The 27,946-nt window shown below is 41.0% G+C and overlaps 2 long non-coding RNA genes across 13 annotated transcripts; one reads left to right on the forward strand and one right to left on the reverse strand.

Annotated features, from left to right (window-relative positions):
- Positions 1-46: 46 nt before the first annotated feature.
- Positions 47-14,887, reverse strand: LOC139674869 (uncharacterized). 3 transcript variants are annotated; one of them, XR_011698384.1, is made up of 7 exons: positions 14,724-14,887; positions 12,014-12,043; positions 11,658-11,716; positions 11,374-11,547; positions 10,355-10,468; positions 916-1,040; positions 47-254 (listed from the first exon to the last, which is right to left on the reverse strand). It is a non-coding gene; the product is annotated as an uncharacterized lncRNA (long non-coding RNA). The 3 variants fall into 3 exon arrangements; XR_011698383.1 differs by having other exon boundaries at positions 11,658-11,833; XR_011698385.1 differs by lacking the exons at positions 47-254; positions 916-1,040 and adding an exon at positions 1,918-2,596 and having other exon boundaries at positions 11,658-11,833.
- Positions 1,801-23,291, forward strand: LOC139674868 (uncharacterized). Of its 10 annotated transcripts, none has more exons than XR_011698381.1 (6): positions 1,801-2,943; positions 3,930-3,975; positions 9,998-10,175; positions 14,232-14,288; positions 20,574-20,695; positions 21,896-23,291. It is a non-coding gene; the product is annotated as an uncharacterized lncRNA (long non-coding RNA). The 10 variants fall into 10 exon arrangements; XR_011698375.1 differs by lacking the exon at positions 1,801-2,943 and adding an exon at positions 2,950-3,552 and having other exon boundaries at positions 3,874-3,975; XR_011698376.1 differs by lacking the exon at positions 1,801-2,943 and adding an exon at positions 2,950-3,552 and having other exon boundaries at positions 3,874-3,975; positions 14,235-14,288.
- The last annotated feature ends 4,655 nt before the right edge of the window (positions 23,292-27,946 follow it).

Consider the following 27,946-nt stretch of genomic DNA (forward strand, 5'->3'; position numbering starts at 1 on the left):
AAACTGATCACACAGGCCAGCATTGGTATTTACTGACGTAGATAAATTTACTTTAAAATTATTTAAGTCATGCTTGAGCTAGGGAATTGGGTTTATCTGGTACAGTACCATGTAACAGAGATGCAGAAAACATTCTTAGATGACAGAAGTGTAAAGGGTTTTGTCTTGGCGCTGAGCTCCTCTGATGTGTGTCCTAAGACATTGCCATGCATGCCCTTTGTTCAAAGAGGTTTGTATGCTAAAGCCTGCAATTGCTGAAAAAGGTATAAAGGGTGCTGAAAAGTAAATATAATTTGCAGCCTTGGTTTGAACTTCAGGTTTATGTTCAGTATATTATACATTTATTTATCTTTCTTAAACATGTAAGAAGAATGTTTCATCTGATCAGTTGCTCTAAAAGCAAATGAAATATAAGGCATCATTGTTTGTTCATGTGTTAGTTCTCTGAAATAAAATCCTAAATTTTTTTGGTATCACTGACTTTCAAGTCAGAGATGCCAGGCAAAAGCAGGCAGTTTTCTTGAGGGCATTCATATTGAAGCACTGTTTCTTAACCTACAGACAAACACTTTATCTTCATTAATGTGCATTATTTTACCTTTTACAACAGATATCCCACATTCTGTTTAGCCATCTGCTCTGTAGCAATTGAGGCTTCAGAGGGTTGGCTATTTATTACTTAATATCCATGGATAGAAATACAGTAAATTCTTTACAAAATAAAAATCAATACTCACTGACATACTGCATATTGAAGAAAATAATTGTTTATGGCACACAGCTTAAGCTGTTCTGGTAATCACGTTGAAAAATACAATATTTATTCATTAGATCAAATTTAATGAGGCCTCCTGGCAGTAATTATAAAAATTACTGTAGCAGTAAATTACTAATGAGTTGTGATGTGCTTCCTACCTGTGAGGAAGGACTGGGGGTTGAAAAAATTGATATCTAGACAACACTAGGGAGGGTGAGATCTTGAGGCTAGGAGTGGAGCTCACAGCAGCGCGGAAGTTGTTCACTGCACCGGAATGGTTAAACTGAAAAAAAATAGCAGAGAGACTCGTAACTGGGAGTTTAAATAGCTGATAACTCTAGGTTTGTTTCCAAACCAACACCTATAGGTAAGGGAACAATGTTATCAATGGGAGGAAAAGGCTTCTGTCTTGCTACAACAGCAGCTGAAGTGACCTAATTCACTGTAGTAGATCTCAGGCTGGGAACAGCTTCTTGTAATAAAGTTTAATGCAAAACACAGCAAAGAGGACAATGTTTTCTTAGTGCCCTTAAATCTTCAGAAGTCATGTAAGACGTGAAGCTAAGACAAAGGTTGAAATCCCCCACCAGCTTGCTTTAATGCACAGGAGTTTGGCCTGGATTTCTTTCTTCTGAGACAAAGCTTTAAGGAATGCAGAGGCTTTTGGTAGCAAATGGTACACAGTATGAATAACACCAAGGCATAAAGTGTAAAAACAGTGCCACTTCTATCAAAAGTCCAGGTTTCTGCCGAGTACAGGGTGTTGCTGCAGTAGCAGAGGCTGGCTGGAGAAACGGGTTTTGCTGCATGCCGAAATTAATGCAAAAGTGAATTGGCATATAGTTATGTTTCTATCTGTAGCTTGTGAAGGTGCCATAGATTTGATAGGTGATGTTTGGTATTGTAAAACAGTGAATAGGCTAGCTCTTGGCAAATATTGCTGCAAAAGATTGATTCTGGGTTCAAACATCTACCCAAAATCAAAGAGAAAGAGGCTGTGAATTTTTATCTCTCACAGCACAGAACAATTAAATATACTATCAAGGTTCGAAAAGGAGGGGAGAAATCTAGCACAATTTGGATGTTGTACTAAAGAACCACTGGGTATGGGTACTTCCACAGATTCATACAAGGGGAGGGAAGTGTCCACTCACCCTGGAGTCATCTTCCAAAACCCTTGAAAGAAGCAGAAATGCAGGGCCCCTGCACACAACCTGTATCTGTGCAGAACTGCTGGCTTTTGTGGAGCTGTGGGTTTCTTAAGCTGAAAGAGTTCCTAAGAGTCAAGCATTACAGTTCTGAGCCCAAGACCCTTGGCAGCTTTAGCCTCACACCTAAATAGACATATACACTGAAAATGCATACAAAGCCTTGGTCACGCTAGTAAATGAACAGCAACAGGTCAGCAGACTATTTTTACAGTTTCCATAGTTTCAAGAAAACGTTACCTCTTTGTTAACCCCTCTAAAAAGCAGTGGTTTGCAGTGGTTTTGCTAATTCACATTAACTGGGTTCTTGTAATTGAAATAAGTCAAGAAAACCTTTTGCCATGATGCAATTACAAAAAGAACATTTCTCAGCCACCCAGAAATTAACTGTATTTAACTTCATTGCCATAAAATCCACAGAACTGCTCTGTCTTTGCTGTTCTGTCACACTGCAGAGAAAAACCATCTGGTTTGGGCTGTGAAGATGGTATCTCGGCTGCTCCAGTGCTGAGCTTTTTTCCTAGCGCTGCCACACGTTTCCTCAGTGACCTCAGGAAATTCAGTCTTCCCCTGTTTCTCTTTTTAAAGTATGGAAATCCTCTCTAGGCTTTCCCTTCCAGTCTAGTCCTGTCTGAAAAAGAAAACAAAGTGTGGGGTTTTATTATTAGCTAAACTGAATTTGGCAATGGACAGATGTTCACTTTGCATACAGCTGTGCTGGCTGAAGATACATTTTTCTGTCTTTCTGGAGGCTAAATTAACACTGATAGAAAATTCTGTGGTCTTCAGATAGAAAACACTTTGGAAATAGGAATTATTGTGGGTTGGATTTTCAGAATTGCTGTCAGCCACAGCTGAAATCAGTGGAAGCTGTGAGCTGAAAAAATTGAAGCCCTAAACCACAATAGTTTACATGAATGCAGAAGTTGTTAGTGCTTGGTATAGGATTTTGGATCAATCTACATTCAAATCTCTCAGGTAAATACAAAAGGTAGACCTGAAATGCTCCTATTTGTTGTTTTACCTGGTTATGTGGTGAAGTTTGTTTGGGGTTCTTTTAACTGCAGAATGCAGGTCTGAGAAGGCTACAGGCTTTCACCACAGACTGTCTGACTACTGTCTCATGATGCAAAATAGGTTTTCAGTTAGTATTGTGAATTCTTATGGAATCTTACAGTGGCAAAATGGGAGCAATTTACCCAATGTTTCCTCTACACCTATGAAATTAATTTACTGTGTGTGGAGGGGGGGATACTGTGGAACTAAACACAAAACTTAAATAATAATGATGAAGCTGTTAAGAGAGAATGTCTCACAATTTGACATAAGTAGTAAGATTGTTGCTGTGCTGTGCACTATATTACTGTAATTAAATTACATTACGCTATTGCATTAAACTAATCTGTCAGTAATACTGTATTTAGCAGCAAGATTTTGTCAGATAAACATCACGAGCCTTTAAACTTCTGCATTTTGTCTTGCAAAATGCGGGGAAAACACAGAAATTGGAGGAGCAGAATATAACATGTAAAGCTATAGCAGTGGATAAAGGCTAGCTGGTTCAACATGCCAGTTCTTTTAAAGCAGGTAAGTAGAGTGTTAGAATACATTTACCAAAAGGGTGGAACATGAGATGCATGTATGAGGTGCCTTTGAAAATGTTAGGTACCAATATAAAAATTCTCTTTCTAGCATTTTCCTAAACTTCAGAACACATAAGGTTAAATCAGAAGCTGCTGAGAATAAACTGTTAAGAAAAACATGCAAATAATAACTGAAATGAAGCTGCAATCTTTTATCTGAACAGAAGCAGAAAAAAGGGGGCTACAGATCACTTAGACTAAAATCAGTGAAACAGGCCAGCTGATCAGAGGGATGCAGTTTTTAGAACAGTGTTAGGTTTTGCAGGTCCAGGAAGCAGAATTGTATTTTTCACACTGAAGACTTCACTCTCATCGCAACAGATCAAACCATCATTCAGACCAGCGGATCCTGTCCTCTCTCAGCCTGGTAAGCTGTTGTACATTTATTCTGGTGCTAGATCTTTTCCAAATGAGTTACTGGTGCTTTCATCCACATCCTGTTGACAGCTATCCCTTTCTCACTTTTGCAAAATACAAACTGTGTTAATTGTTCCTTTTTGTTATCATGCACAATTCCTTGGATTTTAGCAAAAATTATCACAGAAAATGACAAGCAGATTGCTGTCCCTTTGCTTACCTCTTCCACAGATGGCATGCAGACACATACTGTAAACTCACTGTATGCCAAACTGCTGTATCTGGGACTACAGCATTTGCTCTCCTTCCTATATTTGCCTCTGCCTTTAAGTGTTCACTGAACCATCTTAGTCTGCAATCCTCATGATCTAATTGTGCCTGCAATATGCCGGGATGGACATGTTATTCATTAAGGATTCAGATGTGTACAGGGGTTCTCTTCCAGTTCCTGAGAGTAGGAAGAGGACAAAAACCTTATGAGACTTATATTAAGTCTTATAAATAAGACTGTCACCCCTTGCCTTTAGCAGCCCCAGGGCTGGGTATCAGCCTTTACAGGGAGGTTATCATCCGTCATACATATTTATGCTGTGTCCATCATGTATAAGAATGCTCTTGATAAAACTTAGGCTAGGCTGTAATAATACTTTGCACTTCTTTTTTGCTTTTCATCTGAGCATTTCATTGTGCCTTTAAAAGCTTTCATTAGCTAAAATTCACAACCCCATTGTGCAGTAACTGTGCATTAACACCTCCACCATATACAAAATACAGTTCAGAGAAGCAAGGACTGGTGTAAGTGGTTTAAAAAGCTGGAAGGAATAGGGGGTAGGGGGAAAATTGAATTGATTATTCCCACATCTATGTGCTAGCCCTGTGTTTTCTATCTGAAATATCTTAGACTTGATGTTCTGGCTGCATTCTCCTGCATTCTTAAATGCTGATATGTGTCAAATTTAGCATTGTTTCAAAATTCTGAAGACATTTGCAGGTTCATTTATTATCTGCTGGAAATCTCTCTTTTACAACTGGATGCAGATATAGCCAGGAGAGTGATATAATTGCCTGTGGAGATAGGTATGTATTTTCAGTATTGTTAAGCTATAGGGTCTACTTTCCCCAGGATATGTATGACTCTTGTAAATGCCAGTTACACACATTCACAAGAAGAGAATATGCCCCTAAAGCTACAATGTCCTTCATGCATAGCCTCCAATCCTCTACAAAGCTAACATTTCACAGGATTCAACATTATTGGTTCTTTTGGGATCAATGAGAAACTCACCACCCATCTCCAGTATCTCTGAATTACAGAGCAGAACCAGATCAAACACAGAAGAGTTCCCTCATTTATCCTGCCTCTGTAATACATCAGAGTGTGTGCTGCATTCATTTTGTGTAGGCGGGCTAGTGTCTAATGTACTCTGTGAACATATTTATAAAGGATTAACCTGTGCCTGGTGTTCCTAAAAACTGACTTAGTTAAAATACATATTTTATTCTACTTGTCTCAACCATACAAATCATTCCTATTTAGCTTTGATATTAGTAATTTTTGCTGTAGTGTAATACACTGCACATTATCAGTAGTCCTGCTATATGACAGGCTTTTTTTCCCCCAGCCAGTACTTCTCGGTGCATTGTATCATCTGCGTCTGAGAATTCTAACCTGCAGTGAAAGTGTTCACTAATAGAATGTGTACTGCTTAGCAAATGCTGGAACACTGACTGTTTCAAAAGGATGTTCTTGCTTTCAGAGTGTTTAGAAGCAAACTGGGTGTAGAAGGTCAGGAATCACAGGTGCTGGGAAGGACCTGGATGCACTTTGTACCTGAAATCCTGTGTGTGAGCACACACACTGCCCTGGCACTTGCCATACCAGGAAGAATCCAGTAAAAGGAGGCTCCTGGACTGCAAACAATTGCAGCCCACCCCTCCCACCAGCTCCAAGTTAAGTATGTATGTTTTACAGTATTTATTTTGATACAGGCAATATTTAGGTATTTGTTTTGTGTAAAAGAAGGACTAAAAGGAAATACAAATGAATAGCTTGGCAATAGGGAATTCTGATCCTCATCTGCAATATGTGAAGGTATCTCCAAAATGTTAAGGGCAATTTCAGAAGCTGCTGGCTAGGAACTTGGGATAAAACTGAAGAAGGGCAGACTTTTCATAAAGGATTAGGAGTAGTTTTTTAAAGTTATCAAACACAGGGAAAAAGGCCAAAGTAAACATTGGAAAACTTGTTACTTCAGATGTTTGACAGCCAGACTTAAGGTTTCTTCTCACCTTCAACCTGGAATTCAGGGTTTGGTTTGGTTTTGGTTTGGTTTTTGTTGAGTTTGTATCAGCCTGTACTGGGGTAGCAACTGTGTGAAAAAGCTTATAGAGTTTTCAGTATCTTCTGACAGAAAGGAATAGTGGTAGTTGATTAGGTATTTGCTGCTCATCTGATTGCCATTGAACTCAAGCAGTTCAGCCCACTATAAATTCTGTTCTTGATATCATGTTGATATGCGTGTGTCAGATATTATTTTTTGTACCATCAGTCCATCTTTATCTGGATATAAGAAAACACAAAAATCAGTGGGTGTAGCAGGGGGAGAAAGATTCTTCTCAGCAGCCCATCAGCCAGTTTTTCTAGTTAATTTTCTTCCCCATTGTTTGCATATCAACTCAGAAGCTTGCAAATGTTTCTTTTTCTTGCCAAGACAGTGGTACTTTTGCCCTGGCACACATTAATGTTTTTTCCCCCTTTTCTTGTGTTTTGAGTGCAGCTGAACAACAAATTCCTTTCTGTTTAACAAGCAACTTCCTCATATTAAAAGTTTTTTCTAAACCAAAGTATCTTTTTTTTTCAGCACAGCTCTGCATTTGTAGTTGTTAATTAAATACTGAGAATTGAGTAACAGCAACTGCAGCAATACTGTGTACTTGTGGGCTTTAAGAACAGCTCCTCTGGGACCCATCTGTCTGTCTGAAGGAGCCACAGCAGCAGTGGTGCTTTGAGAGGTAGCAAGTAAGACAGCAAGTCAGTATTCAGGAAACAAGAGTGGCTCCTTCAAAAGAAATCTAACCTCTTTTCTGCTATTCCATGTGCATTTTAACAGCACTTAACAGTACTAGAAATTTTCATGCACCCCTTTCAACACTCCTCCCTGAAACCTAGGTAATTTTAAATTTTACAGCAGCAAAATAATTTGCTGCCTGTTCTCACCAACGTAAGAGACTTCCTTTAAGTGGAAGTTGGCTCATCAGAAGCCATAGGAGGACATGGATAGATGGATGGATGTGTGTGTGTGTGTGTGTGTGTACGTGCATCTGGATTTCTTTTGTTCTCTCCCTGTTAGCTTTGACTGTTAAAACAGCCATCTCAGTAATTTCTTGGCTGGCTTTGCAGGGAAAAAAATCTTGGTCTTTGCTGCTCCTGGAAGAGAGGTTGTCATAATGTTGCTCCCCCACTTGACTGACAGACACCTTTGCGAACACACAGCATGTTTCATCTCAAAGCACTCGATGAATATCCTTAACCCCCACTCTGGACCAGCCCACCTCTACTTGTAATGCTCCTTGTCTTTTTCACAGAATTGCAATCCCTGCCTTTTGTTCCTCCTTCTCAAGAGTTAATACCTCCCCACCTTACAAGTCAGCGGCAGATTCTGTCAGTTTAAAACCCCAAATAACAAACACTCCTACCCTGAAGGCCTTTTCCTTTCAAGCATGTATTTTTCTAGCCTGCAAGGGACTCAGTGCCATAACCCTGAGTTTTCATGGAATAGTTTCTAAGCCTGTATCTGTCTATCATGAATATCTTCCAAAGAGGGAATGAACATCCCCTCCTCTGGCAGCTCCTAGATTTTGTGGCTTCCTGCCCCCCCTTCTCACCACACTCCGCTCCTTATAACCCCCTGCACTTCATCCAGTCTACATGTAATATCTCCTTTCAAATCCTCATTCACTGCTGCTGTCACCTCAGCCTGCTCCAGCCACTGCCTGCCAATGCAGTAACAGCCCAAAATCTAAACATTTTTTCTTCTGTTAGGGCATCCCACTGTTGGTCTTTTGCAGATTTCCAGAAATATGGATGACCTGTGACACAGCTTTCCAATATTTCTCTTCCATCCACATCTATTTCCTTATCTGCTAGATTTTCCTTGGAATTTCTGTGGCCTGAAAAACAGAGCACTACCTGTTTTTTTCCTTTTACCCCATTTAACATTGTTGGCATCACATCCCCACCTTTCTAGCTGAGGTCTGGTTTTGTTGTTGCTTTTTTTGGCACTATTTGGTATTGCTTCTTGCTTCCTGACAAGCTGCTGTTTAAAAACGCCAGACACATCTGCCTTGGGGATAGTTGACTGTCTCTAAGCCAGAGACAGGAGACTGCTGGCTTGGGGGCTAAAGGTGACTCCTCCACAGAAAGGTGAAACACTAGGTGACATATAGGGCGAGTTTATAAAGGGGAGGAATTAACAGAATTAATGTTCATTTCAAAGACATAGAAGAGGATCCTGAAGGTAAACTGAAGATCTGATATTATTAGGTGATCTGACATAGTCTCTGTTATTCAATCACTTGTGTTTGCTCTTTCTGACACATTTGCTGAGCCCAAGATGCTTAAACTGTGCATGTGTTCAGATTTTTCCCCTTCACCTCCTCACCTTGTCCTACTTTACTTTGAAATGGCAACTGCTTAGAAATCAAATGGGTTATTTCTGATGTCTCAGATGGTGGCATGTGAGGTAGGTATATGAGACAGAGGGATTTAAAAACGGGAAGAATAAAACCATGACTGAGGCCTTCTTGTGCTTTGCAGCACGCAGACTGATATAGAGAGGATGTCCTTCCCTGGAGGAAGCTCATGGCTGCTGCTACTGACAACAATTAGTATAGGGTTTTAGACATGACAGTGATTCAAGTTTTGTTTCCAGTCTCTAGTTTGGTTTTTTCTTTTTTTTTCATCTCCCTAAACCCAAGGGACTGATGGCCAGGCAAAGCTGACCACTCCACTAGTCATGTCCATGCATAAGATCTCTGGTGCTCGTGGTAGACCTCTCTTTCACCTGCTCCATAGTCTCTCCCCATACAGCTCTTTTCCAACAGGGAGGCTGTTTGGAGCCCAGCTGCATAACACTGCATCACAGCAATGATTTTGCTCCCTGGTGACTCACTGCATTTTGCACCTGATGGTAAAAGATAACCTGTCACCTTAAATCCTACTAGTTCTGCAAGAGAGCTTTTATATAATCAGTGGGTACTTTTACCCTCTTTTGTCCAAACATGAATATAAGGTCCAGCTTGACTCCCCCATGCATTTTTTAAAGAAAGCAGCTGTGTTGTCCTTCAGGAAAACAGCTTGTAATTTAGCATTACTGCATTATATCCCCTAGGCAACGCTTTCTGTCTTCAGGACATATATTTATCACAGACATCACACTATCTCTATGGTGGATTAGTTTTCCATCAAGGGAAGCTAAAAGATTGTATAATTCCATAAAGCTATGATTGATCTTCACCAGAATGTACTTCTGGTGCTCTTCTCAATGTCTCTGCTGCTGAACGAGATTTCTTCTTCCACTTTTGTTTTCTCAGAAGTCTGTACTGATCTCAGAAGCATGGGTTTGTTTAGCCTTCTAGTGCTACATGTCTTTGTGCTTGGCAGAGCTTTCCTGTCTTTTGGTCAGCTCTCCAGTCCTGGTTAGCTACATTAGTCAGTGGCTCCTTGCCTTACTCAGGAGGCTCCCACAGAGAGTTGAATGTACATCAGCAAGTAAATAATCTGCCAGCATTGGATAGCTTTCACTTCTTGTTTTCAGTTTTATTTTTGGTATTAACAAACAGTCATGGAGACTAGGTAGATGCACATATCTTAGGATGAGCTCAGTTAAGATGAACAACAAAATGATGGTCCCACTGCTTGCTCTGAAACTTTTCTCTGTTCTTCATGCCAGCTGCTTTGTTAATTGCTGCTTTTTTGGTGACCATTTGACCCTTGAGCTCAGAGCAGTACCATTCTATTGTTAAAATTTCAGGTCCCAAAAGACACAAGAAACCAAGCCCGGTATTCTTGGTAGGAGATACTATGTGCTACAGCACTTGTGAAACCTATTTGATCAATGTACACAGCTGGAGAAAAAAAGCAAGCAAGGAAGGAAGAAGTCGGAATGCAAATTTTAGAGAAATCTTTCAAAGCCTGCACTAATTGGCAAGGTAAATGCAAGGCTCTTTCTGCTTTTCATAACACTGGTAATATCAGTTTATGATAAAAAGCTATTCTGAGTTACAGAAGGTAAGATATTTGCCAAAAAAAATCTTTAGTTTCAGTTCTATTTTTTTATGATGGACATGAAGTGCCATCCATACTGAATGACTGTTGGCATGCAACTTACCACTGAGCAACTGTATGTTGATGGATAAGCCAGTCTCATCCAAGTGTCAGGAAGATTATCAAAAAAAAGAGCTGTCTGTAGTTGCTCCATCTCTGAGGAGATTGCCAACTCACCCTAACAAAAGAAAACATTAGTGTGCTATTTGCGTCTCACAAAGAGACTGTGATAAGATGACACGATAAATGATAGAGGGCTTTTTTTTCCCCAGTAAAAACACATAAGGTTGCTAAATTGTCAAGTGTAAAGAATATTTTGGCTCTTGCAATTGGGGTGAGTAATTTATTTTTTAAAAATGGGAAACAGCAAAACAAGAGTGTAGGTTCTGGGTTTTCTGTATTTCTTAGAATCACTTTAATTGCATTAAGTAATTGCATGATATAGTAATTCATATACATACACATGGAAGCACCCACCCACGCCTGTGTACAGGGAGAAGATGATAAAGGGCCAAATTACTAACTTGCTTTCAGATATCCCACAGAAAACTGTGCATGCAATCAAGCTACTATTCTGCTGGCTTGCTTACACTAATGGCTATTTGTATGCCAAAGTTTTGTTACTCTGAATTAAAGATTGAAATAAAAGTAATTTTTCAGCTGGTGAAAAAAGGTGGTCCCTTAAAAATACTACCCCTATGAATTAGATTTTCAGTACTTAGTTTTGGAGTGGTATGCATCAACTACAGCTCTGCATGCATATACCAAAATTATCTGTGTCAATTGCTAGAGATGCCTAAGAAGCCTCCTGGTTGCCCAGTTCCATGATTGAACATACATTAAATGTTAGTGCAGCAAGTACATCACTGTTTGAGATTTTCAGAAATTAGGAAGATTTGGCCTTCTATAACTAAGAATGTTACATGTTGCTATTCAGCACTTTGTTGATGTTGAGACATAATATTAGCAAAAATTGCCAAAGATATGTGATGAGTTACCCATGTCCCTCTTACCCTGCTTCATTGCACTCAATAGAAGCACAGTAAGATCAGGACTTGGGTGTTACTGATACTGCACCTTTACCTGCAGTTAATGGACATCTCCTAATGATGGTCAAATGCCCCATACTGATGGCATTTAGTGCAGTCTAAACCATGTGCCTTATCCATCAGGGATCCATATGAAGTGGAGCTAATTTTCAGCATCACAGGGTCTCTGAGGCATCAAACAGCTGCTCCCTTCCCTCTTATGAATTGCCTAAAACACATGTGAACACACACCATAACTAGCAACCAGATCTCTCAGCTGTTACAAACAGAAGAACCAAATTTCTGCAATGGCAGAACAGAAGAATGTCCCAACCTTACCTCCACATCTGCACTGAAATGGGAATCAGACCATAATCAGAGGCCCTGCATTTTACTTCCTGGTACACAGAGAAAATGAGGATTTCAGTCTTCTGAGTGGTTTCATGTCAATTTTTTTCGCACAAATTTAAACGATTTGATACATGGAGATGAGTTACATGTTTGGAGTCAGCAGCCTATGAAAGCACAATTTTTCAGTCAATGAAATCAGAAATAAGCTCCCTGAGTATCACTCACAACTGCCTGTTACTGGCATCTACACTTATACTGTTTAAACCCATGCATCCTCTGAGATTAGTAAAACAAAGCACAAATATCTTCAGACCTAAATGAAGTTCTTGAAGAGAACACCTTACCTGATGTATCAGCAGATCCAGTCTCATATTCTGGAAAACAAATTAGTTCATGTGAATAGCATTCTGGTGTTTGGATAAAACATCTGATCTCGCTTTCTTCTGAAAGAATTTTTTTCTCTCTGTTATCTTGCTCTGCCTTCATCCTCAAGAGATAACACGTTGCATGAGGCAAATGTCTCATGTATCCACTTCTGCACAAATCTAAAGGAAATTATAAACTTTGTGGACCTTTATGGAGAGAAAGCATTTCTACTGCCTTCGTGTCACAGTATGAAGGATATAGCAGATTTATCCTGTGAAATAGAGCAGTGGAAGACTTGTGCAGGACCATGCTGCTAGGAAGAAAAACAAATTCTGCCTGATAGTTTGGATGTACTGGCATTTTGCAACCTGACACAGGATCCTAAATACCCCAACACCATTAATATATTGTAACACTCCAACAAGATCTTTTTACTTTGTGGTGCAAAATAATGCATATATTTATGGCTCATGTACAATAGAGATCTCTCATTGCAAATTTCAGATTGAATCCCTGTAAAAAACAGATATGAAAATATCTAATTCTATTGAAATTGCTGGCCATAGGAGAAAAAAAAAACAACCCCCAACAAAACCCCATAAAACCACTGACATCACACTATCTTGTGACAAATTTGCAGCCTGCTCTGTGCTCTGTGTTTTGACTGACCTTGTCTTCCACAGCTTGGGATGCTCCTTCCCCAGTGACTGAGTATTTGAATTGCAGCTCTAATAGCATAGGGAGCATGTTGTCTGCAGTTATTACAAACACAATCTCCACATTGGGGTGCAGGCCATAACGGATGGGGCTTTGAGGAGGTAGCATTTTATCTATATTTTTATGGTAACCTTCATAATCTGGGTTTGAAGAGACTGAAAACCCAGAAGCAAGCACTCACTATCAAACTATCAAAGAAATAATAAAAACCTTGTCACTAAGACACTGGTGGCAATCCTTACTAGACAGAATAAGAACCTGCTTAGGCATAAATGAAATTGTTCTATTACGGAGTCACTGTTGAGAACAAGACTTTTATATCACTTTTATATCCGAGGAAATTAATCTAATTTGTTCCCCATTTTAATTAGCCTCTTTATGTCACACCCAGGTTCCACTGCTTGCAAGAAAAAGAAAAAAGAATTTTCTAATAATCAGATTACCTTTCTGAAAGAAAACAGCAGAAAGATCATTTTAATTTAAAAAATAAAGAGACAGAAATGTTTTAAAAGAAAAATATTATTTCTTCCAAATTATGAAGTGCTGCTCTCTGGTGTAACATTATTATTCTGTGTAGCAACTTACTAAATGAAGCAATTTATGGTAGCATCTCTGAAAAATGCCATCCCTCATTGAAATGAAAGCAGGTAATAGCATAAGGACTGTAAAATAAAAAAGCTGAATATCTTCTTTTAGACCATTATAAAAATACATGTATTGTCTATTTGAGAGTCAATACAGTACCATAAAATAAAATGGAGCTGTGGTATCATCATCATAATTTCTATTTCAAATGGTTTGCTGAGAACCAAATTGTGTCTTTTATGGAAAAAGAATGACAAATTGTTTAATTCAATATCACACACATATGTATATATGAGCTGAAATTCTGCTGCAGCTCAAAGCTGTTAAGCAAATATTTTAGTATCACCACAAGTTTAAAAACAACAGACATGTGGGAGTACATCCATTTATTTACACCTGTACTGACTTAAAATTCAAAATGCTATTTGATGCTTTTAAAGCAGTGCTGTGGGATGTTAAATTATTGCTGAATTCTTACTGTTCTGAGATACCTTTCAACCTGCCAAGATGCATGATGATGATAATAATAACAGCGCTAGTGTGGGGATCTTTAAAATAATGCAGGGCTTATTCCTGTAAGATAAATACCATTTTCACTAACCCCTGTTTTATGATTCAGCATTTCTGACGCAACAAAGTGAAATAATGAAAGTAAAACAACAACAGGTTTGTGTGGGATGGGAAAGGGGAAACCAGCACGTGCATTGTCAGAATTTCTGCAGAAATTGTAGGGAGAAAAAGCTCGTCTAAGTGGCACTTCCCTCTCCCCCCTCCCCAGGGAAAATTCCTCCTCTTGTTTTTAGTGTTCGCTACATTTCCTTCTTTTATTCCTTTTTCTGATCTCGTCCTTTTGTTCCCCATGTCTCCTCGGATGCTTCTCCTGCCTCCTCGCAGCAGGAGGTTCCTGGCAGCCGGGGACGGAGACACGGTCGGACGGTGCGAGGCTTGCAGGTGAGCTGGGGGCACCGGCGCCTGGGGAGGAGGCAGACGCGAACCCAGGGTTTGCTGCCTTCTGTGTGCAGGGCCTGTTGCACTCCACCTCCCTCTTCCGCGTGTCTGTCCCAGGGACACAGTGGGTACGAAGACCCTGCATGTGGCGCTGGGAGCCTTCTACACCTACCCTGCTCGGCGCTGAGGGGGAGGAGGAGGAGATGAGATGGCAAATGCATTCTCAAGTGAGGATGGGGGCTGTGAACCACCCTCTCAGCCACGCTTGGGGTGCATGGGCTGGGAAGGGGTTTCCCTGCTATACCATCACCATCGGACAAGTGCCGAGGTCAGTGAGGGTCGCTCCGTCCGCCAGGCACGGCCACCGCCACAGGCGGCAATAATCACCAAATGCCCTACAGAGGTGGAAGGGAGAGGACTTTTCTGCCTCCCTCTTACCGAAATAGCTTTGTCGCGCACGGCCCCTCGGTCCTTACCGCCGCTCGGCCGCAGCCGTGCGGGCACAGCACTGCAGGACTCTGCGTCGCCAAGGGATCAGAGGTCACCGCTGCAGGGGACCAAGGGCTGGTTTATTAAACAGCCAAGTCTGTGGAAGATGAAATTCCTCAGGAAGAGTCATGTGCTTGTGGCCATTTAAATGAGTAACAGAGTGTGCCCGTTCATGCCCGTGTTTGCCTTCCCCAGGCACAAACCTCGGCCCGGGGCCGTTCCTGGCCGTGTCACAGCCCTGTCCCCTGGGCGGACACTGCGGGAGAAGGTGCGGGACGCGCCTCGGTTCTGCTGACACCGCTCCAGAGCTGGTGATGACGGGGCTCGCACCGCTGGACGCCCGGGCGGGAGGCTCCGGGTCGGGCGCGGGTTACAGGCTCTCTCCGCCGGCACCTGCGTGTCGGCAGCGGGGGGTACCCGGGGGCGCGGCCGTGCGTGCAGAATCCCTACGGCCCCGCTCCAGCGTTAACAGGAGTGTCTGCGAGACAGAAACCTCCCCTGGAGGTCGGAGCTGCCATCCCACCGCTGCCCGGGGCCAGAGCCGGGGCCAGGCCCGCGGGTAACACGCTCTGCTCCGGGGCTCCCTCGCCCGGGGCCGGGCACAGCCGTGGCGGCTGCCGGCAGGGGGCGCTCTGGCTCCGGGAACGCGCCGCGGCTGCCCCGGCCGCGTCCTGGCCCGGCACCGGCACTGGCACTGGCACTGACACTGGCCCGACCACTGAGAGTGGCCCCGGCACTGGCCCTGGCCCCGGCTCCGGCCCCGGCCCCGACTCTGTCCCGCCGCGCCACGGGCAGATGCAGGGGCGGCTGCGCTGGGCGCAGGTGCCGGGGGCAGCGCGGAGGGGGCAGCCTCCCTCCCGGGCAGCGCCGCCGGCCGGGGGGGGGTCAGCCTGGCCCCGGACGCACCTGGGCGGGCGCGGCGCAGGCGGCGGGGCCGCGCCGGGGCCAGTGGTGGGGCCGGCGGAGGCGCAGCCGCCCGCAGAAGTTGGCGACAAACGCGTTGTGGCCGTGGCTGCAGCCGCGGCTTTCTTTGTGCGTCTGTCACCACTTCGGGTGGCATTCCCTCCGCTGCGCGGGTGGCTGGCGATTCTTTCCATCTTTATTGCTGGAAGAAGTTACGCTAAAGGAGAGGAAAAGAAGAAAAGCCTTTGTAATTTTCACAGCTTTTTAGAATAGACTGTCGAAAAGCAATTTTTTTTTTTGTAATTGGAGAGTTTCTTAATATTCAGGTTGATGCTCTTTCTTTAGTACGGATATGTATTCCAAAGAGATACGTGATTTCTTTGACTGTGTCTTTGATCATAGTTTATAATTACTACCTATATACACCTATGTTTGTATTTTTTAAGAGTCAGTAACAAGAACTGGTTTCATTAAAAGCCTTCCAAAGGAAAGATTAAAGAGGACAGAGGAAAATACCATAACCTTGCAGCCAAACCACTCTTTCCTCTCATGTACTATCCAAACGTTTTGGACCAAACCTTTAGCAATATATATTGGTGTAGTGAACCTCACTGATTTACCTCAGCTGAAGACCGAATTGCAGTGCACTACATGCTTAGAGTATGTAAAAAATATCACAGAGACACAAAACCACATGGTTTCACATTTCAAGATAAATCAAACTAAGCTAGATGAAACCAAAATAAATTCTTACTCTGTACTAGAGTAATTAGCTCTAGTGACTGCAAGTTTTATTTCCATGCACACAGGCTTGTGCTTAACTAGAAACTGTATGGGATGCTTTAAAATGAAAAAGAGTAGTTTCTTCGGATGTTTTTGTTTCAATTGTTTTGGTTTGGGTTTGGGGTTTTTTTGTGATAGATGTGCAGTCACTCTAGGATACGTGAACAAATCTTTAAGAAATGAAATACATTCCACTTTATTATTCCATAATCTATAAAGGCTTTCAGTGACTTTGCTGTTTCAAGTGGCTTTAAAATGAGAAGTTTAATACTCATATTTTTAAAGTTTTATTTCTGTGGTGTTTTGCCTGCATGGTCGAATTTATCCAGTGCAGCATGGTGATCAGACAGCATTACAGGTAGTGGCTTATCAGATTTTTTTATTGGGAGGTTTCCCAAATCCACCCTGGAATGAGATGTGCTTTAGTTCCTCACACTGAAAACCGATCATCTTCCTGACTTCCTTCCCTGATTTTCTTCAGTTATTTCTCTAATGTTTTCAGCCACTTTACTACAAAATAAATATTCAGGGTGGGGAGCAAGAAGGGGGAGAAGGGAGGAAAAAATAGGCCTCCCAGTGAGCTATTGATTTGAAATTTGAAACATTTTATTGATACAAGAAAAACCCAGACATAAGGAAGCAGTTTCATATTGCACAATATTTGAAAAAAATGGTGTGCATCTGTTTAGCACAATACACTACATAATGACAGCAATCTTCCCTGTTTGTATCTATTCATCTGATTATACAGCGTAACAATTCTTTTTGCTACACATTTATTTACTAAAGGATTTTTTTAAATGGATAATAAATTAGTAAATCAGATATCATATGCTTGGGAAAATATATTAGTTGACTCCCAAAACGCAAAATAGTTGCAATTCATATTTTCTGTAATATTCAGTGATCCTTGCATATACAGATGAAGTTATGTGCTTCCCATGTGGCAAAGACAAAGGAAGTTTTAAATCACTATTTAGTACTCTTTCATCTAGGCACATGTTATTTTGAAAAGCTTCAGTTTTTAACACTGCAGTGCAGCACTGATGTAATGAAGAGCTTTGACTTACTTGAAGTATAACCCAGTGGCCTTCTTTTGATGCCTTCTCCAAAGCTATTTCTGCTGCAGCTTCCTGTCCTTGACCCAATGATACATTGTGAAGTTCTCTGGAGTCAATGGTAAATTCAAACTTGTTCCCTAAACAGAACAATATACTGTACTGCTTTGAGCCAGATAATGAAGTGTTCAAATAAGCACGTGTTCTACACAGTGTTTAAATGGGACTATATCACATGAGTCACCAAAGGAAAAAAACAGCCCTCAAAAATATAGTTTCAATAAATCTGCTGAGCTAGGATATTGTACTGCTCTCTGGCTAGGTATTCTGTATTAGCAAAATGCTCCTGTGTCTGAAAAGCAATGCAGAAGTGAAACAATTGATTTCTGCTAATGGATTCCCTACATACTGCCTCTATAAATATTTCAATGCACACAGAATTGGTTATGTTGGAAGTTTATCTAAAGAAAAAAAATAAAGCTGGTATCTCATGAAGGTGACATTACGTTCAAAGGGGCTAACCTGAAGTCCTTACACTGGCATTAGGAGGTAGTTTGGTAGGAGGAGGGTTAGCAAGTTTTCAGTAGGGTCGAAGCTATTGCTCAGGTGTACTTGGGCAAGGTTGATGACTTGTGCTAGTAAAATACAGAAGGGCTGGCAGCTATCTCTGATTTCAGAAAGCAGCCAGCATTCACCAGGCAGCTGAGTCAAGCATTGCAACTTTCTGCAGTGATAAGTGTTACAGATGTTATGCCATCTATGTGTTAACATGTGGCAAAGGTCTTGTTTATTTCTCTGGTTGTGACAGAATTTCTTACAACCAGTGGTATTGCTAACTAACTTGGTAGAAACTCCTTTTATTTCATGGTAAAGGCTGTGTTTTCTCATGGTTGTTAGCAATAGCATCTAGTCCAGACTAATCTAATGATTCACAATCAATAAGGGGACCGGTCCAGGAGATAAACACTGTTGGGGAACAGCACTACTTTCTTTGGAAATTTTTGTGAACACTGGACACATTTTGTTCCAAGTTACATTCGGGCAAAATCCCCATAAATTAAGAAGTACAGTTGGCAGATCATTGTGAAAAACAACAGTTATGATGCAAGACCTATCTATGAGGCATAGTATTTTATTATGACTTCTATTTGGTAGAGATCCAAGTACAACACACGTTAGGGTCACTCACAGTGCAAAATCTGTCCTTCAAAGGGCTGAGGCTTGTAATGCAAACTGACAGCACAAGTCATCCCAGAGAGTCTGCTGTCTCACATAATTACCAGGTTCAGGAGAAAACTTTTTGCTTTTCATTCTGTTAGAAATCTCTCTTTTCTGGACGTTACAACTCCATCTCTTTTGCATGTCCTTTCCAGGAACCTTCAGTATCTCTATTTGAGTAGCATGATTTATTCATCATTGTCCAGACTTGAAAAAATACTGTGTAGAGCCACGACATTTGAGCACAAGCATATGGATTTTGAAAACTGAAGTTTTTTATCTTGAAAAAACAGTGTGTAGGATCATTATTGTAGACACATTGTATTCTGATTTCTCTTCATGGAGAGTTAGAGGGAAAATCAAGTAAATGTTGAAACAGTGCTCAGTGTAAGTTCAGAGAATTCACAAAGCATCAGTTTGTTGTAAAACTAAAAGGTTTAGGACAGAACAACTGTGGAATTAATAGAAAATATTCGTGAAATTTATCAGTGCTTATTTTCTTAAAAGCTTTGGGTTTTATTTGTGGCCCAAATTCCCCATTTAAAACATTTTAAAATATTTGAAAACCATGCAATACAGATTCTGGGTATCATAAGCTTAAATCACAAACACACAGAAACATTCCTCAGAGTATATGAATACGTTCACAGATGATGATGAAGTGTGTCAGCTTAGAAGACCAGCTAAGCTTTCACCAAAATATGGACAAAATTTTAACATAAGCCTTTTTTGAAATGTCTGCCTTGACAAATTAAATGTGGACTTTTGTGTGTAAGCCTTTTAGTATGTCAACAAAGCTAGAAACACTGAATTGTGCTGACAAAGACTATGAATGCAGCATTCCAAGGTCAGTTGAGCTCAGATTTCTCTAGAAAAGGAACAGTTTCTATTAAAAAATTGCCAGATCAAAATTATATGGCAAAATGCTTAAAATTTTAGAAGTCTGTAAGAACCAGATCTAAATTTTCCACTATTGTAAGAAGCAAAAAGAGAGCTCCAAAACATTATGTATCACATTGTACAGGGATGTGCTCTGTTCTGTTACTTGATATTTAATCCAGAAGTGCATTCAGCTCTGTATTAGTAGAGAGTACCGAGCCACTAGAGCAGCAAAAGATAGGACAGAAATAATCTGTTGGCTGCAATTGCCCCTTTGAAAAAGAACAGGAATTTTGAGAGGGGCCCCAGTGGAGTTTATTATTCTCTAGAAACAGGTAAACCAACCCTGGCTCAAGAAGATACTTTAGAATAGGAAATGTTTTGCCTTTGAAATGTACCAGATTACATGTCATTTGAAATGGTGTTCATGGGGAAGATACCCCTGGGACTACCTTACAAGAGCTTTATTTCTTGCCTGCAAATTAGTCAGTTCAAAACACTTCTCCTCTCATCTCTGCCTTCAGCTCTTAATACCATACACACCATTCGTAAAATAGCAGAGAAGAATGAAAAGACGCTAAATACAATGGTGCAATTAAAAAAATAAAACAAAAGATTGTAAAGGCAAGAACAAGATGGGTTTCAGCCGACAAGGAAGAGAATGAAATTTTGGTGCATTTTTGGAGGCATTTCAATAAACCCTCTTTCTTCCATTTCAGCAGGGGCTCATTGAAACAGCTATGTTTTCCAAGTGGCGGGCAGACAGACAATAGCATCTAAATTATTTTTAAGAAAGCACTTATGGCACTAAGCACTCACTACTACTAAATCCGTCTTAGAGGAGAAGGGTGGAGGAAGAAGAAAGGTCAACAAATGTATCAAGTTCTTTGTGTAATGCTTCACTGACATTTTCCAACTCCCTCAGCTGGCTTTTATTTTTTTATTTTTTATTTTTCAGAATCCTGGTAAAATGCAGTAAAGGATTTAAGGTTATCCTCTGTCTCTCTAACTTCTGACATCTCTTTATAACAAGAAAGAGTCACAGCCAACTGTAACAGGAGGGCAACACAATGAATCCTGGTAAGACAGGGAAGGGGGGAGGTTCAACTTTGCTGCCCCTTTGCCCCTATTTCTTCCTCACAGAACAGAAGTGCCATCTGTTACTAGTCCTACCATGCATGCATTTGATTTCCATTCAATAATAACTAACACAGGAAAAAGATTATCCAGTAATCTAAAGTACTATCGGCCTTAGCAAATCTTTCCATCCAGTGTTTTATTTGCACCTCCAAAGATCTTGCAGATGAAATGGATATAAGCAGTGCCTTAATTGCCTAGAATTATTCTGTTCTCTGGTTGAGGACCATATGGTCAAGGTGGGAAACATGACCAAGACTAAGGATATATAGGTGCTTAGGTCAGAAAGAGATTTAGGAAAATCAAACAAGAGGACTGATGTTTAGATTCTCCAGCCTGAATTCACTGCAATCTCTATTACTCAGTGTTGCAATAAATCATCATAAAATGCAAAATCAAGTCACAGCATGTTGTGTGAGACTAGACAGTATTAACGTATAAACCAATTTTGAAGTCATCTGTAAAAATGTTTCTTAGACTTCACTCAGATTTGTCATGTTTTCAGGTAAAAAGCCCAACACCATCAAACACCCTCCAGTACAGCAAACTCAGTTAAGATTGTGCTGGTTTTGGCTGGGGTATTTCTTCATAGCATCTAGGATGGGACTGTGTTCTGGCTTTGTGCTGGAAACAGTGTTGATAATTCAGGGATGTTTTAATTATTAGTGAGCAGTGCTCACAGAGTCAAGGCCTTTTCTGCTCCTCACACGGTCCCACCAGAGGAGGCTGGGGTTGCACAAAAAGTTGAGAGGAGCCACAGCTGGGACAGTTGACCCCAGCTGACCACAGGGATGTTACATACCATAAGGCATAATGCTCAGTGTATAAACTAGAAATGGAAGCTGGCTGGGGACTGCAGCTCAGGGACTGGCTGGGCATTGGCTTGTTTATGATGAGCAATTGTTTTTTATTTGCATTGCTTTTTCTTGGGTTTTATTTCTCCCTATTTTTGTTGTATTGGTGGTATTGAACAGTTATCTCAAGCCATGAGTTTTCTCTCTTACCCTTCCAGTTCTTTTCCCTCCATCCAGCTGTGGGGGGAGTGGGTGAATGGCTGTGCTCTGCTTGGTTTCTGGCTGGAGTTAAACCAGAACAAAGATCAAAAAAAACAACAAGAACATCTTTTTTCCTGACCTGCTGCAGGTGCCAAAGACTGTCTGGATCCCTCAGTTATGCCTGATGTCTTATGTTGAATGAAACGGGGTGCAGCAGCAGATGTTGATGAAGGAAAGGTGCTTACCATGTGTTGTTTGCAAAGCAGGGTAACAATTAAAATTTGGTGCAGTGTGATTTCTCTGTTAGAGCCCTTCAGGCATTTCAGGGCTCTTTCCTCTTGCTGTCTGTACCTGATTGTTTTAGCAGTCTCTCATTTCCTCATCTTCATATCTTTTCCCACTTTGCTGCTGCCGCTGCCTGCCCACCTTATTACTTAAAATGCTTCCATGGCCAGAAACTGGCCATGTTGCCAGCAGCCAGCTTTCTTCCCAAAGGCTGAGGAATGATCTCAAACACGGGAGAAGCAAAGCCAGTGCTGTTATAATGTAAATAAACTTGTAAAATGGTTCAAGAGAACAAAGCCAAGAAAATTACTAACAAATAGCTTGTGCTTTAGCCTAGCTTAATTTGCTCAAGTCAAATCTGAAGCTGATCTGTCTGGCAAACCTACTGATGCCTACATTGTCAAAATACATGAGACAACATTTCATTTCTCCAAATTTCCATTAATTTCATTGCCTTATTTTCTTTCTTTTCCTCCTACACCAGGATGACATTTTTGAAGTGTACTTTTAAGAGCATAATTTGATCAAATGATCCAAGGAAACTCCCTATAGATATCCATGATTTAATGCTAGTTCTCTTCTAAAGGTTGGCATGTCTGATAATGGCAATTGGTTTAACCCCTGTTAATTTAAAAATTATTAATATAGAATGTTTTTCCCAGACAGAACTGTATCTTGTTTACACAGCTATCCTAGTTCAACAGGTGGGACCAGTTATCACTGTGTGGGGATGATCAAAGCTGTAAATTCTACCCCCTCTTTTCATTTCCCAAGAACAATGGACCATTTGCAGCAGCTGCCCAAGGAGTCATTAGCACCTTCACACCCAGCCTGAAGGGCACGTGGCTGCTAATGGGCCATCAACAGTTCAAAAATACCCCATGACTCACAGGGTTAATCACCCATTGTGTGAGTCCTCGCCCTGGGGGAGGGAGTGGGTGCTCCCTGAGGGTACATAAGTGGTGGGTAAGAAGGCCTCTTCTCGGATCCAGAGGAGCAGCAGGACCTCGACAGGAGGAGACCACCACTCTCAACCAGACTACAGCCATCACCTGCACCAACAGGTTTTTCACTTCCTTTTGCTTTGGACTTGAGGGACCCACGCGGGTCTCAGCACAAGGGCAAATAGACCCCTGTGGGTTTGTGCCCCAGGACACTGGGTTATACTGCTGGGTTTTGTGAGTTGAAAGCAATTTCCCTTTGTCTCAGTGTATTTATTGTAATATTATTATTAAATTGTAGCTCTGACTTATAATCTCTCTTGTGTTGAGTTCATTTCTCCTGCTGGTTTACCTTTAAACCAGCACAACAGCTCGATCAGAAATGTATCAAATAAAGGCAGGATCCAGCCATGTGTGGTGGTGAGCATTCTGAGCATCCCAGTCTTGACCAGAGCAGGTGTTTGGCACCTTGTTGGAGTCACCCATTACACACGTCCTCATGCAAGGTGCATGTAGGTGACTTCCAGATGACCTTGAAGAGACTGGGCCAGAATACTCTGGTAGGCTGATTTATGTTTCAGTACCATAGATATTCTGTGCTCTCAAAACAAGTAGGGTCAGCAGCTGAATCTGAATTTTTTTGTCTTCCTTTTCTCTTCTCCATTTAGGATTTTTTCTTTCCAACTCACAGCACATGCACTAGAAGCCAAAGAAACTTCTTTTACCAGGTTAATATTTTCATCATCGCCTTGCCTCACATCTGCATAGGCTTTGGGCTTTTCTGCTCTGTACCCATTTGTCACTATTTTCAAAGGGAAGAAGGAAACTCTTGGTATGGGTGCAAAACTTAGAAGAGATCCGCACCAAATAAGAGCAAGAACACAGCTGCACAAGACTCAGCATACTTCTTGCAGACAAAAGCAGTGAAGGAAAAGATGACACTTTAAGATAAATGAGAGATCATTATACAATACTCTTTCCATTCAGCTCATTCTAGGAGGAATATATACATGTGGCAGCAGCACTCAGGACATGAAGAGCTACTTTGAAAGTAGATGCCTTTCCCAGTGTTTGAGATGAGGAAAGTGGTGAGTGAGAAAATTGGCTGTCCCTGCAGAGGTGCCCCCCTCTGCAACCACAGCAATGTCTGTGAAGTCATCATGCTTTTCTGTCCTTAACAAGAAAGCAGTTAAGGCTCAGAACAAACCCAGTTTGTAGGAAGTATTTCAGACTGACATTCTTGCTTGAGGAGGGAGTTTTCCAGTGGCCTGGCAGAGCCAGTTGCCAGCATGCACAGCTCAAGCTACAGCAAGGAGACCCAAGCAGAAGTACACAAACTTGTCAATATTCCGTCTTACTCTGCTGAAGCTGGAAGGTACACAAGGGAGGCCTGAAAGTCATAAAGCAAAGGACTGGTCTGTGAGCTGCTTGGCCACACATACAGCTGTACATACACAGAACTGTAAATGGGAACTTGTGCAGGCTGTGTGCTGTACTGGGAGAGCCAACTGGGCCGTGAAAGTAAGTTTTACCCTTGCAAACGGACCAGTGTAAATGATAGCTGAGGATGCAACAAAGCAATTGGGTTCTTTACTCAGCCTCATGTTGTCAGAGGGTTTTGCTCACTGCTCTACTTTATGAAATACAGCCTGTGACCAGACAGAAAGTGGTAAGCCAGTGGTAGCACTAGATTAAAACAGCAGTGCACAAACACACTTCCTCTTCTTAAGTGAGAGCGAAGTCACTGGATTGATTTCATACAGCTTATCTGTGAGAAAATAGAGCATGGCAGCCTTGACTGCAACTGGCCAAAGCATTTGTGAGCTTCAGTGAGCTCCATGGTTGTTCAGCTTCTAGGTCCTTAATGATGTTGGAAATGTTATGATGTGGTATTACACTCAGAGTCTTCTGGTTGGCAAAAAGGTATTGGCAAAAGGCATAATATATAAATGAATGTAAGAATTTATTGGTAGTCCAATTAATGTTTTAAACAGTGTGATAGTCAAAATTACTTAATGAATACAGAAAGACCTCATTAAAAATAGAATTAAAATTGCTACACAGAAAGTTCCCTATTCTCTGGTGTTGTGCTTATTCCTCCAGTGCTCCTCTGGGTCTTAAGACTGACACTTTGTTTTTTCTTAAAAGGAATGGGGGAGTATTACTGTGAGTTAACACCAAGAGGAGTGTGATACTCATGGGAGGGGATGTCTTTCTCCTCACTCCAGTGTCTGATTGGATTTAGTTTTATATGTTTTCTTAACACTATCAGCTTACTGTGATTAAATGACTGATTTGTGTCATTTGTGTCTACTCTCTTCCCCACAGCTGACTCTAGAGCTGTAGGCAGTTCAGTCCACAATGAATAACCATTTGTTATTACCATAAACCAGAGTTAAACTAAAACAAATCTAGTCAAGAGAGTCTGACAGCTGGACAATTGCTATCAGAGCTAAACCGAGTTAAAATCTGTTTAGGCCCAGACAAACCTAGGGAATTGCTCAGTCCCTACACTGTCATGTCAGTACAAACCTTGTTGCTTTTTAGTAATGACAAAATCACATTTACTGGGCTATCCCTTTGGATAGTCTATGAATTGCAGAGTTCAGCAAGGATTTGCAATCCTTCTGAAATTGGGTCTTACACAAACGCAAGTAGTATATGGTTAGAGATTGATTAGAAAGAGAATGAGAGATGTCATAGTCACAGCTGTTTAACTTCTGAGCGAAGCAACCATCTGAAGACTGGAAACTAGTATCTTCACATATCTATTGCATGTTTCAGTGCTATTTGCTGACTTTCTTCTGAAAAGACTCACTGAATATTGCATTTTCTTTGACAGTCTGTGTTCACAGATGCACATTTTTAATAACAGAAACACTGGTTATAAGTTTCTAAAATTATCTGATCAGTTTCCTTCTGTCAAGAACTTTTCCATCAACTTGATACATGACTTTATATTTTATGTATATGCAGTGTTTCCACCATGTGCAAATTTCAAGATGCTTTAAAATACCTCCCATACAATAGTACATAAATGGTACATCTATTTCAAAAATGTGATTTTTCCATGGCAAAAAAATGTATACCCTGTTGATCCATCTTCTATTCTATGTTGTATAAGCATTCACACTTTCAACCATACTTGTAAATATATGTATACTTTAATGTTGAAAGTATAGATATTAATATCTAGGTGATCTGTTAAGTGTGGTTACTCTCAAGGAGGGGACATACAGACTTCCTCATCTGAAGGGACTTCACCTTGAGAAGGCCACAACCTCTCAGGGCCCCTCTGCCACTGCTTCACAATGCTCATGGGTAAATAAATCCCTGATCAGAATTTCCCTTGCTCCAACTTCTCCTGGTTGCCTCTTTCCTGTCCTTGTGCACCTCTAAGAAAAACTTGGCTCTGTCTTCTCTTTAGTCTCTTGGGAAGTATTTCCAGACAGCAGTAGATTCCCCTGCCCTCTTGGCCTTTTCAAGGCTGAAGAACTGTGGTGCCCTCAGCCCCTCCTTGCAGGCTCCCTGCTACAGCCCCCATTCGAGTAGCGCCAGTAGGTTCATGTCTTTCTTGTACTGTAGGAGATACAGTAATTAAAATATGATTTTATGTATGCATCTATATTTTGTTCACATACTTAGTGTAACACCCTTAACTGGTTCTACAGCTGTGCTATCATCTTGAGTTTTGTCCTGTTTGGTTTACTTGATTGTGTTTCTACTTCAGCTTTCAGTTTTATTCTTCTGAAGTCCAAATTTCTCGTTTGACTGCCAGTTCTTAAGTTACCTCCTATACAGGCTTTTGAAGAGAAAAAAATTTGCAGTTTTTTCTTATAGCAAAATATTGTTCTACTTTCTCAATACATCTGCAAGAAGCTGGAACCCAATGGTGTGGTCCCCTCTGAAGAGCTGGTTAACACATTGGCCTTGGACCAACAAAGTCTAGGAAAGAGAACTTAGATGAGAGAATCCAGGATTTTAAAATTAGTAGTACAGGAGAGCTCTTCTGAGTTTGACTCTGCAAAATTTCTGACAGCATTTAACTCTGCCATGCCACTGTATGGAGTGCTCCTGAGTTTCATCTGCAGCCACTGAGAACAGAGGACACTCAGCAGAAAGCATTCTCCCTTTTGAAGGATCAAGCTATTGAAGAGCGCTACCACTGTTAGGAATATGACCTCTTAAAATTACTTTATTAACATTATGAACATTGGAAAGAACAAAACCATTGTAGCAAAAGTAACAGATCTGTAATTAGAGGTGTTACAGTATTTAGTACAAAAGATGATATTTCCAAAATTTGCTTTAAAGTGTTCTAAAAGACTATATAAAGAAGGGAAGCAAGCAAGCTACTAGGTAGTGGGATTTTTCCCCTTGGTGTTTTTTTGTGGACTAAGAATAGAGGGAACATGTAACAAACATCTTGCTATTAAATTTGCCCATGACAAATAGTGCAGCTGCATGTAGTGTGCAAGACCACCTGTAGAATCATGACACATGCAGAATCCCCCGCACCAAGAGCGTGACATTATACTGAAAACAGTTCAGTTGTAGAAGCAATATAAATCCATTTTATATAATCCTTCTCCACCTTCTCCTCCCACTTATCTTTTGAATCATGTTAACTACAGGATTCTGTCACTTCTTTTTAGCATCAGTAAAAAGTATAAAAGTGACTAAGCATTTCAGGATTGTCTTCTTTTGTTAGCAGCTAGAATGCAACTATTTTTCTGAAGAAACAAAAGAAAAAGAATAACCAGTGGCAGAAATGCACTAGACACCAGAGCTTACTCCAAGTGGAACTTGACATGGTTTGCACATGCAATTTAACTCTTGAGAAATCAAGGGGTGATTTTCTGTGTTAGCATCTTGTGTGGTTGTTCAGTTCAAAGTGAGTAGTCAAATTGCTGCAAGTCTTTACTTCTTCACCCATGTAAATGACAACATAAAGTACTGTGAATGTGATATCA

The sequence above is a fragment of the Pithys albifrons genome, chromosome 8 (assembly GCF_047495875.1).
Source record: "Pithys albifrons albifrons isolate INPA30051 chromosome 8, PitAlb_v1, whole genome shotgun sequence".
NCBI classification, from domain to species: Eukaryota; Metazoa; Chordata; class Aves; order Passeriformes; family Thamnophilidae; genus Pithys; species Pithys albifrons.